Here is an 11815-nt window from a genome sequence, read left to right on the forward strand (position 1 = left end):
TTGAACTAGCCGCCATATGGCGTCTCCGTAGCCAAGTGGGAGAAGCAGCCAGTGCGTAGCACACGCTTCTTGATTAGATCGGGGTTCGAGCCCGTGACCACCAAATACGGAGGATGCGGAAAGGTCAGAGAATGATCACCGCATATCCCCGGAGCAATATGGCCTTAGTTGCTAGTGCTCCTAAAAACCAAATAACAACAACAACAACAACAACAATAGCCCCCATATTGTAGTCGATAAGAAATAGCGTAACGTATATATAACTCGAACTGATAGCGTAAAGCGGTGTTTCCCAACGTGGGTCCCACGCCCCACATGGGGGAAATTTGATTGTTCAGGGGGGCAATTCAAAAATATGATGAGCAAGAAAAATGGCTGCTTAAAATTGATGAAAGATGAGAATCCAGAGATGCTTCTTCTGCATTGTGTTATTCATAGGGAAAACTTGGTAGCTAAAAATATTTCACCTGTTCTTCATGAAGTACTAAAATCAGTTATAAAGTGTGTCAATGCCAAATGTGAGCGTCTCTTCAAGCTTTTTTGTGAAAAACAAAATGCAGACCAGGTGAGACTTTTACTTCACACTGAAGTAAGGCGGCTCTCGAAAGGGAACTGCTTGAAAAGATTTTTGGAACTATTTGATACTATTAATGACTTTTTAAGTGACAAACCTGAAATGAAGCATCTGTTAACGGTCGATGGTAAAGCATTTGTGAGTTAGTTAGCCGATATCTTTGAAAAACTAAATATATTAAACAACTTCGAGGAACAAATAAAACTCTCGTCGATGCAAAAGCGAAGATATTTGGTTTCATTACATTTATTGAATTACGTCAAAAATATATTTGTAACAAAAACTTTGAACACGTTGGCTGCAAAAATGTGAAGTGACTGATACCGCTGTACTTGTTATTGTCGATCATCTGAAAATTTAAAAGAAAGGTTTTCTGATTTAAAACAAATTGATTTTCCAACCTGGATGATGCAACCAATGTTAGTGGATTTGTCTGATGTATCAATGCAGTACCAAGAAGAACTCTCAGAAATGCAAAATGATGAGTCAATTAAAACTTTATTCAATATAAAAAAAGCGATGGCATGGCTTTGGGATGAAACAGAAATTAAATACCCAAATTTAACAACCAACTTTTCAAGAGAGCTATTGTTACCTTTTTCCATCTTCATATTTAGCTGAATGTGGATTTAGTGCCATAAATGATTTGTTACTAAAGAAAAGAAATCGACTGGATATCACAAAACGGGGAGACTTGAGACTGAAGCTGACTAAATTGGAGCCCAATATAAAATCTCTCTGCATCAAGCACAAGGGTCTCACTAAATTTAGTCCACTCATCTAGAAGTGACCTTCACATGGAATGTTGAAATTATTAAACAATTAAATAATAATTACTAAAAATTAAAATATTATAGAAAAATCTTTCATATAAATTATTTTGTACTTGAATTTTAGTTGTCTATTATATGTTGTGAAAATTTACTTGCTGTTTTTTCTTAATAATTTCCTAATGATTTCTTCCTAAAACCTGTCTTGTGTCCTGAACAAGTTATAATTAGGCTTCATTTAGGGAATAATGCAATTTTTGAATATAAAAAATATGTATATCGGTGTTTCCCAACGTTACATAGGGGGCATCGGAATTTTAGAAAGACTTAGGTGGGGCACGGTAAAAAAAAGGTTGGGAAACACGGGCGTAAAGTATAAAGTAAAACTAAATAGCGTAATACGAAGCACTGTATTAGGAATCTCTTAGCTTATTATAGTATTATCAATTAATCAAATTAAAATTCATTGTTAATTAAATTGTATTTAAACGGAAATCATAACCGAGACTAGAGCTGCGAAGCAAAGATTACAGACTAGCGAGGGAGCTGTGACTCGGGAGAGAAACGAAGGGGGCGATTCTCCAACGCATCAGAGCCTCAAAAAATCTGCGAAATGTGAAATGTTTGCCGATCTTTCTAAAACAGGACAAGATCTAGCCAAGGAGGATTCCTTTGTGTGTGTTAGGTGTCTAGTGTCAAGAAATTAGGAGGCGACTCAGCGTTCTGATGGCCGTCTATGAGAGCTTGGGGTATAGGGTAAATGCCCTCGAAGAAATTAATATGAGGCGTCCATCAAGATCTCAGCTGTCCAGCTAAACGACAGAGCTCACCCCTGTGCATCAGGCAGAACAAAGGCAATCTCCAAGGCAGAATGCGCTGGTCCCAAAGGAACTAGTTATTGTTGGTGACTCTATTGTCAGGGAGACGGGAAATATACTATGCAAGAAGGATAGGTGGAACAGGACCAGAGTATGTCTGCCAAGGGAAAAAGTTGATGACGTTGTAGAGCAGAAAAACAACTTTTGAAACAAGCCTGAGATGGCTTATCTCAAAAAATCCAGTTTTAGATCAGGAGCACTAGCATGGCGATTACGAAGGCATAGCCGTTTCAAATATCGATCTTGGGAAGGTGTAGTTACTCTCATATGGCCTGATCCAGGTCTTCTCTTCACATCACCGGTTTCAAGTTTTAATTTCAGCACCTGGGATACTGTTGACTGGTGGCAGCCTATTTTATCAGCGATAGCACGCGTAGAAAACCCTTCCTGGGACAGAGCAACAGCTGCACTTTTTTTTCTTGGTGTCAACTGAACATATGGCGCCATGATTACACCTCCGGAAAACAGGATATACTAATGCGGGTGTATACCCTTCCAATTCCGCATTTATAGAAACGTCTGATGCAATACCTTGCAATTACTGTCTGATGCAATAGAAGCGTTATCTGACGCAATACCTTTGTTTTGCGACAAAGTATTCAAAGTATTTTATTAAAGTTTTGGGAGCTCCAGGGTTTCCCCTAACCGCCGCTAAAAGGTAACAGTATACATAGTGTACAATTTAAAGCAACTATAGACAATGATGATGATGATACATAAAGGCTATTTACAATGATGATGGTACATAAAGGCTATTTACAATGATGATGGTACATAAAGGATATTTACAATGGTAATTATAATGATACAAAATAAACACTGGACTTTGGAGTCCAGCAGACTGATTAGTACATCAGGTAAGAGAAGAATCCAAAAACGGAAACAGTCTACAAACAAGCCAAAGTTATCAGTCCTCAGCAACCAGCTGATTGTTACAAAGATTTATACTTCAAAAGAGTAGTTACAATTTCTGGTTTCCAAAACTATAAAAAGGGCCCTAAACCCTTCCATCTAAAGTTCAATAAAAAAAAAAAAAACAGTAAAATCTTTCCAACTAACCGACAGACGGCGGTATTTTTCTATCAATTAACATTAGGTTAGTATTTTACTGAACCTCAGGAATAAGAATTCTTTTCCTCTGTTTAAACATTTTCTCCGCATAGTGGAGAAGGCGGCATAATACTCAGGACAGGTAACTAGTCTTAGGATTTCAGAGCAATTGAATACATTTGTGAGAAGTTGAAAGTCCAGTCTTAAATCATCATACAGAGGACAATGAAAGACGAGGTGCTCAACAGTTTCTTGAGCACCACAACTGCAAACCTTAACTCTAAATTGTTCTCCGAATGAGAGCAATTTAGAGTTAAGACTGCCATGACCGGTATATAGAAACGTAACGTACAAGCCAGGATTGAACCAGTCCATTTTCTTATCATAATCAGCAACCTCGGGAAAAAACCTAAAGGTCTCCCTACCCAAGGTAGAAGTAGACAAAGTATTTTGCCACGTTCTACAACATTCATTTCTCATTCTTTTAATGTCTACATTTTCTTGTAAGTCAGTATTATATCTTATACCATTTACAATCGCAGGAACGTTTATACTTCTACAATATAAAAGATGACATATAAAAGCAGTCGATGACTGAGGACCTGGAGAGCAGCTGTAGAGACAATTCGACAAGCTCTACTTACAGCGAGAAGAAAAAATCTTTGTGCTTGAGTAAGATATTTTTGAACAAAGGAGTTACCGATTCTGTATCCCCACGCCCCAGCCGCATAACACACAATAGGTATAAATATATAAGAGTAGTATAATTTAATGGAAGATTTCTTTACACCAAAAATTCTCCTGGTAATCTTAATAATTTTATAGGTCATAGCTTTATTTTCTGAAGTACAAATTCTGCATGATAATTAAAATTAAGACTGTCATCAAAATAAATTCCTAAGTATTTATGCTGCCGAGTACTCCTAATCATTTCTCCCTTCAACTTAATAACAAGCGGTCTATTCACATCAAAAGAGCCCTTTAGCAACCTTTGTTTTGTTTTATTAGTCGAGGTTTGAAGTTTGTTTTTGACACCAGATATTCAAGTCCTCTAGAACTTCATTTGCTCTGCACTCTAGCTCTCGGCAGGAATTACCAAAAATCAGAATAGCAAGGTCGTCTGCGTAAGCTATCTGAAGGATAGCTTAAGCAGTTTCGATCAACCGAGAGCCATCCACCAAGAACCATGTTCCAGCACACAGGGCCAAGAACAGAACCCTGAGGGCAGCCCCTAGAAACAGATCTGGAGACAGAGCAGAATTCTGAGGAAACTGTGATGCTGCGAGAATCAAAGTAATTCGAAAGGAGACGGTAAATAGGAGCAGAGACCCCGGCCTCTCTGGACCTCGCCAGGACACTCGGCCACCAAACAGTAACGAATGCCCCTTTGAAATCAACAAAGAGACCGAGGACATAATTAGAATTTTGAACAGAACTCAAAACCTGAAAAATAGCATCAACAGAAGACCTTCCACGTGTAAAGCCAAATTGAAGTGGGGAACTTAGGTTTCTGTCTAAATAGTAATTTAGAAGATGAGAAAAAATTAAATTTTCCAAGACTTTGCCAAGGATGGGCAGCAGTGCAATGGGCCTGTAAGAGGCAGGATCATTGGAGGGTTTGTCAAAGGACTTAAGCAGAAGTTTAAGTCTAGCCTGTTTACAAGCCAGCGGGAATAATCCCGAAGACCGACAAGCATTCAAAAGATTTAATATAATTAATGGGAAAATTTTCCAAAATCTTTTAAGTACAGAAACCTCAAGGAGATCCTGTCCAGGACATTTACCATCCCTTAAGGTTGAGATAGCAGATTCCAGCTCAGTATCCGTAAAAGGAGCTTCGGTTCGGGGCCCTTGGTATGATAAATGATCTAATCTCATTGTAGTTTGGATGGTGTTTTCACAGGAGGCAGCGTCCTCATGGAGCAAACCGTCCAAGATGGCATTAATTGACAAACTCCAGTCTAGGGTTTCATTACCATTTACAATAATAGAAGAAAGAACATCGCAGGGATGAACCTTGTTAGTAACAAGTTTATAGGATAATCCCCACGGATCTTCATTTATGTTATGCTGAACAAACCTTGCCCAGGAAAGTTTCTTCTCTTGGAAAATAGTATTGCAATAACTCCTTCTATTGGATTTATAGGATTCACCAAGTCTGTCAATCTCATCTCTGGGCCTGTTAGCTTTCTTTGTTCTCCGAAAATTACGACGAGCATTTTGTAAGTTTCTTCTGAGAATTGTGAGATTTGGGGTCCACCACAAACAAAATGACTGTAATCAAACAATACCTTATACGTTTCACTTCGAATGTTACTTTTTTTTAAGGTTATGCAGTTTTTTTTTTGTCCGCCACTGTATGTACTGAAAAAATGCTATCATCAGTTCCGGCAAACTAAATTGCATGTTTCTTTTAGAATGGATTAGGTAAAATATAAGTCCATAGCAGCATTGTATTAGTGGAATGTAAAGGGAATGATATACCTTTAATACTTTTTGTCTTTTAGTCTATATACTCATAAATCATTAGTAAATAAAGTGTATTTTTTTTAAATAAAAAAATGGGAAAAAATGGTAAAGTTTTTCGGCTATAACACGCTTTGCTTATAACGCGGTTATCGAAGTGTTGCCTGGCACTCGCTTTATATCGAGGTTGCACTATATATATATATATATCTAATTTTTTGGGTTTAAAGAATTTCGAAAGCGTTTCTCTAAATTTGGTATTGAAGTTATTTGCACACCACTTATTTCAGCACTAACTTGCTCGCAATACGAATGTTTATGATCTTGTTAGTGATTTCGCTAACAAAAATTTTTCTCTTTAAAATCTGTATTTAAAAATATTAGTTTGTAGAATTTTATCGTTGGTATAAAATTCGTTCAATTCTATTTGAATTATATTTTTCGGGCCATGTATTTTTCGTAGGCCATGCATGGGCACATTGGCTAATTGCCTGATGAAAAAGACGGCATTGGGCCGCATAAACAGTTGCGGTAGATATCGGTTTTGAATTACTGATGTAAGCCGCTTCAAGCGAGGTACCATAATAATATTTTTATTTAAAGATTATACTAAATTTAAGAAGCAAATAAAGCGATTTATATGACGATATAAGATCAAATTAGAAGTTAAATAGAGAGTAATAGAAGGGAGGGGCGAAAGAATAGAATAAAATGGATTGCATTTAATAAATTCCAAAAAGGGGATTTGAGGAACTTTTATAAGTCCTTCTGGCACGACAAATTTTCTAATCAGAAGATGCAGTTCTTAAGTACAGAACATGTACAGTATCTGCGAAAAGGCTTTTTCATTAATGCAGTTGGACAAATCATTGCACAGAACCGATTTACACACGACAATCTGAATTTAGTCATGCGGTTTACAAGTATCGCATGCTATACATTTAGCTTCTGCTTTACAGGGTTATAACTTATAACCATCACATTTAGTGATATTATTATTTTTAAAATTTTATTTCATGATCATAATTATAAATGTCACAAATTAAAATTTTATTATTAGTTGTACATTTTAGTATTTTTTCTAAACCCACTCGTTCTGCGGCCAACACTACAAGAGCAAAATGAGAATGTGGCCTTTTCTAATATAAAATGTTGTGCATTATTGGCACAGCTTGTGGCCACTGCCTAACCGTGAGGAAAGCCAGTGGCCATGGGCGGAAAACATCTGGAGATATCACTGGTTACATAAATTTTGGCTTTTTAACAGAAATACTTACCCTGTATCCTTTCTGATTTTTATAGCATATAACGAGTGACTTAGTGGAATAGTTTACTGCGGTTTGCATTCACGACATGTGTTCAAAAGAATAATATCCTGTTATATCATAACTACTTTGATTTATCAGAGAAATAGAAACTTTTTTTATTAATATTCCAACCGCACTGTTGTAGGTCTTATAGGGAATAACTGAGTACTATGCGATCAACGGAGACAAGCTATATGCGTTCCCGAGTTCCGTTTCTTGTTCTGTTATCGCAATGTGCAGCTACCTCGACTTCCTTCAAATTTCTGTACTTCCTATCCTTCCTTTGGAGAACGAAATTATGTGTGTGTAATCTACAGAGTGCGGAAATCACTATATCAGAATATTAAAAAAAAAAAAAAAAAAAAAAAACACTGATAGTGGCTTATAAGCTGCTGACATTACGTTAATCTAATATCAAAGAAATAAAACTACTACTACTACCTAATAATAATAATAACAAGACTAGCCAACAACAAAAAAATTTTTTTGTCATACCTCAGCAATGAAAATATGTGATTCTGGCGGAAATAAACACGCTGATTCCGAAAATCACCATAAAAAGTCTCTATCACATTTACATCAAAAGATGTAACAACATTTAATATTAAAATAAAAGGGATATATACGTAGAGTTCAAGTTTATAATACAAGTGTAAAAAAAATTATACATTCTCTATAACTCATTTACTTCAGAAAAATTATCATAAAACATAGCGAAATCGTTATATTTCAATAATATATAATCAGTATACTTGTAATTGTCGTTAAAAATGTTTGCTACTAAAGGATTTTCTCTTGTATACCTGCTCTCCCTCACAAGGAACCAGCAGTAATCCCCCATTATTACAGGATCCCAACAACCTTGGCACCGCTTTCCCATTTGGAAATATCTTGATGAAACCGCTCCCCTTGTTCATCACTCACATCTCCTAGATTTTCGGGGAAAAATTCGAGATGGGAATAAAGAAAATGAATTTTGAACAACATTCAACAGCCATGTTTGTGTAGTACTCCGGTAAATTAGACGCCAAAATTTCATAGTTTTCTGCTTTCCTGTTACCCAAAAAACCATATACTACTGCCTTAAATGATCGCCAAGCTGCCATTTCAGCCTCCTTTAACTGAGTTTCAAACACATGGCTTTAAGGAGTTTCCTAATTTGGGGTCCTATGAAAATTCCTTAAGTTTGGCATATGTTAAATTAGGAAACATACTTCTCAAGTATGCAAATCCGTTACCTTCTTTATCTAGTCCCTTCGTGAAATTTTTCATCAATCCAAGTTTGATGTGCAGAGGTGGAAGAAGAACCATGTTTGATTGCATTAAAGGCATTGTATTTTACATTACATTGTCCTGGTATGAATTCGTCCTTTTTGTCCCAATGTTGCACAACATAATGTTTTTCTGTCCTACGAACACAAAAAACAACAATATTTTGTGAAACTTCCCTGCAAATCAATAACCTTAAGATCACTGCATATGTTCCAACCATAATCCTAGTATTTTACAGCATGTAGAATCTTAAACATTCTTTCATGACTTTCTTTAAGTCTAACTGAATGAAATTCAGTGGAAGTCTGATTATGTTTATCACAAGAAAACCGAGGCCAGAATCGATTGCTAAAATTAAGAGAATTAGCTTATATCTCTTAAAATAAATCAGTATGTCATACATTACTGGCTAGATTATGCGAAATTGGCATATTTTGGTAAAATGTAACTCCCTCTATATTCAATAACTGTGATGTGATGTGAAACTGTCATGGTGATTTTCAACATCTACGTATAAGAATTGGTTAAAAATATAGCATTTAAGTTCTTGGAGGTAAAAATCGTGTTGGGTGTAATTGAACCAATTAGCAATTTCGCTGAAGGTTGCTATAAGTAATTTCGAATTAACATAGTTTGAGGCGAATACACACACACACACACACACAACGCAATATGGCTTTTAGCTGCTAACGCATTATATCAGAGGTTCCCAAACGGCATGGTTCAATTCCGCCCCACCTGTGTAACCTGTTGGGAATCTATTTATTACTAACAGAGTCAAAAAATTAAAAGTTTTGCGGATGTTTTCTGCGCGATTTCATTCTTTACTCTAAATAAAAGTATTTAAGTTTAGTTAGTTTTTCCTCAGAGCAACTTTTACGGTATTTCACGAAAGTAATTCAAGTTACTTTCAATTATATATATACAGGGTAACATGTAGGATCCACTTCAAGGATGGATTTAGAACCTAAAACAATAAAATAGTTCATATAAATATCGGTTTGATTTGCCTTGGTCCCGCGTTACGGGCATTTTTGTATTTTAGCGATTCTTTCCCCCAAACTGAGTTAACATAGCTGGCTCCATTCATCTATTTACAAACAGTGCTCTATATTTCATAGAGTACCTTGCTGTAGTTATGTAAACGACATCAGTAGTGTTCTTTGAGTAATTTCAGTTAGTTCTCCTGATAAGGAGAACTAACTGAAATGAACTAACTGAAAGTAATTTCAGGAGAACTTATCAGGAGAACTAACTATAACTGTATAAGTTAGTTCTCCTGATAAGGAGAACTAACTTATACAGTTCATTAAGTACTCGTTAGTTCTCCTGATAAGAAGAACTAAAGAGTACTTGACGAGCTGTATAACTATTTACAATGGCAGCAATGGCAAAAAACATTGGTTGTATAAAATTGCATCTATTGTCCGTACCGATTAGTCGCTGTTTATAAATTAACCATAGATTTAGTGAATCATACATTTTTTTCAGCTAACTAACACTGGGCATTTTCAATTTCTCTCTGCTCTCGTGTCCTAAAACAGTGTCAAACTTGTCACCAGCTCACACAAACACTATACAAGGTGTGGCAGTAAAGTTCCCGGGCCGGTGCTGTTGCAGTCATTCAGTGAGTTTGAAAATAAACGAAAGTTACCATTTTCGTTTATTTTTTAACTTTTGTAGTTCAAATTTCCCCAACTGATGGTGGTACAGATTGTCCAATAGGCTGGTTCCAAGTAACAACCAGTTTCGTCGGTAGCGTTAATGTTCCGTGTGACGATTTGAAATGGAGCAATGAATAAATATCAATTTTTGCTTTAAACTAAGAAAATCTGCAACAGAAACTTATGAAATGCTAAAAACTGTTTATGAAGAAGAAAGCGTGTTTGAATGGTATAAGTGGTTCAAAGACGAACATGAGGATCGTGATGACCCAAGTTAACCTCTCGAAATGAGGACAGAATTTCAAAATTTCGGGAAATTGTGGCAAGAGATCATTGTTTGACCCTCAGAATGATGGATGATGATTCGGATATGAATAAGGAGACGATTCGTCAAATTCTTCATTAAGATTTATGGAAAAGAAAGGTCCGGATAAAATTTGTGCAGCACAGCCTCACGGATGAGCAAAAGGAACAAAGAATATCATCATGCAAAGAATTCATCCAGACTTGTCAAGACAATCCTAATTTTATCGACTGTATCGTCACTGGATGAGTGGTGGGTAGTTCAGTACGACCCAGGGACAAAGTGCCAGACTTCAAAGTCATGACCAAGGTTCAAAGAGTTTCGATTACAGAAGTTCAGGATCAAGATGATGCAGATCATGTTTTTCGACAAACAGTGTGTGTTATTCACACGGAATATGAAAGGGGAGAAAGTCAATGCTACGTTCAGGGACTATAAATAAATGTCACACTAGGGCTACCCATAATATTAATTCATCTGCCCAAATGTATTATGTTCGTGAATTGCGTGTGTTCTCTGGTCGATTGGCCTGTTTTTCTGGACGAAAAACCCGAGTTTCCGGGAAAAAAACTTTGGTAGCTACGCCTGAGACCGACTAACTCAGTCACATGACAAAAGCCCATAAAAGTTCCACGCATCACTGACGAGATTCGAAACCGGTCCTTTTCCACTCAGTGTGGAAAGGACGGGTTGCTTCAAAGACTATTGAAACGCATTTCCGGGTGAGCCGCAATTTCGAGAGAAAGGCAGCTGGTTCTTGTTGCATGACAATGGACCCGCCCATTCCGAACTTGTTGTGAGGATATTTCTGACGAAACATGGCATTGTACAGATCAATCATCCATCCTACTGTAAGATACAAAATCTTACAAAATAAAATTTTTAAAAAGACTTTGGAAGTTAGTTTTATTAACTAACAGATTCTCGTCTCAGGTTGAATAAAGTAGCAATATCGCGTAAGATAAATAATAAAAATTATTCGGCAAATAGATGGGTTCGTGAGGGGTAAGAAATAAAGGCAAGGTCCGAGCCATTAACTTTCGTTATACTCAGGGAATAAACAAAAAGAAAACTACTGTAAAGCAGCATGGGTCCAAGCACAAACAGACGAATTAAGATTTATGCGGGGTCATACTCAGGAAAGGGAGCGGGTTAGCTTAGAAGTGAAAGTTACTTCAATCGGAATACCGTCAGGCGCAAACAGGAAGTGGGTTCTTGACCAGGATTTAAGTTTCCTTAAATAGATGCGGTGGTTACTGGATGTGAGTTTTGTGTTTTTAAAACGTTACAGGATCTAGACGTTAGATGAGAAGGGAGTGTTTTTTTTTTTTTTTTTGGGATAATCGGCAAACATCAAAGGGCACACCATATGGGAGCAGGTCTGGTAGAATAGTAAAAGGGAGAGAATTGAAACACGTGCTACTGGGCAGGCTGAGTAAGGGTCTTCTAACAAATGTAACACTGTCACTGGTAACAGGCGTGGCAAACTCGGGAGGAGAAGAACAAAAAGGGAGTGAAGGGGTTGGAGGG

The 11815-nt window shown here is 36.8% G+C and overlaps 1 protein-coding gene across 1 annotated transcript in view; it reads right to left on the minus strand.

Moving 5' to 3' along the window:
* parvin (beta-parvin) overlaps positions 1–7203 on the minus strand; it is a 130826-nt gene extending 123623 nt beyond the window's left edge. Inside the window, exon 1 of the mRNA XM_090382486.1 lies at positions 7016–7203. The gene's annotated coding sequence lies outside the window, so the exon portion shown is untranslated. The remainder of the gene's footprint in view (positions 1–7015) is intronic.
* Between the last annotated feature and the right edge of the window lie 4612 nt (positions 7204–11815).

This window comes from Mastigoproctus giganteus, chromosome 10 (genome assembly GCF_048544385.1).
Source record: "Mastigoproctus giganteus isolate SK-2022 chromosome 10, ASM4854438v1, whole genome shotgun sequence".
In the NCBI taxonomy this organism is placed as follows: domain Eukaryota; kingdom Metazoa; phylum Arthropoda; class Arachnida; order Uropygi; family Thelyphonidae; genus Mastigoproctus; species Mastigoproctus giganteus.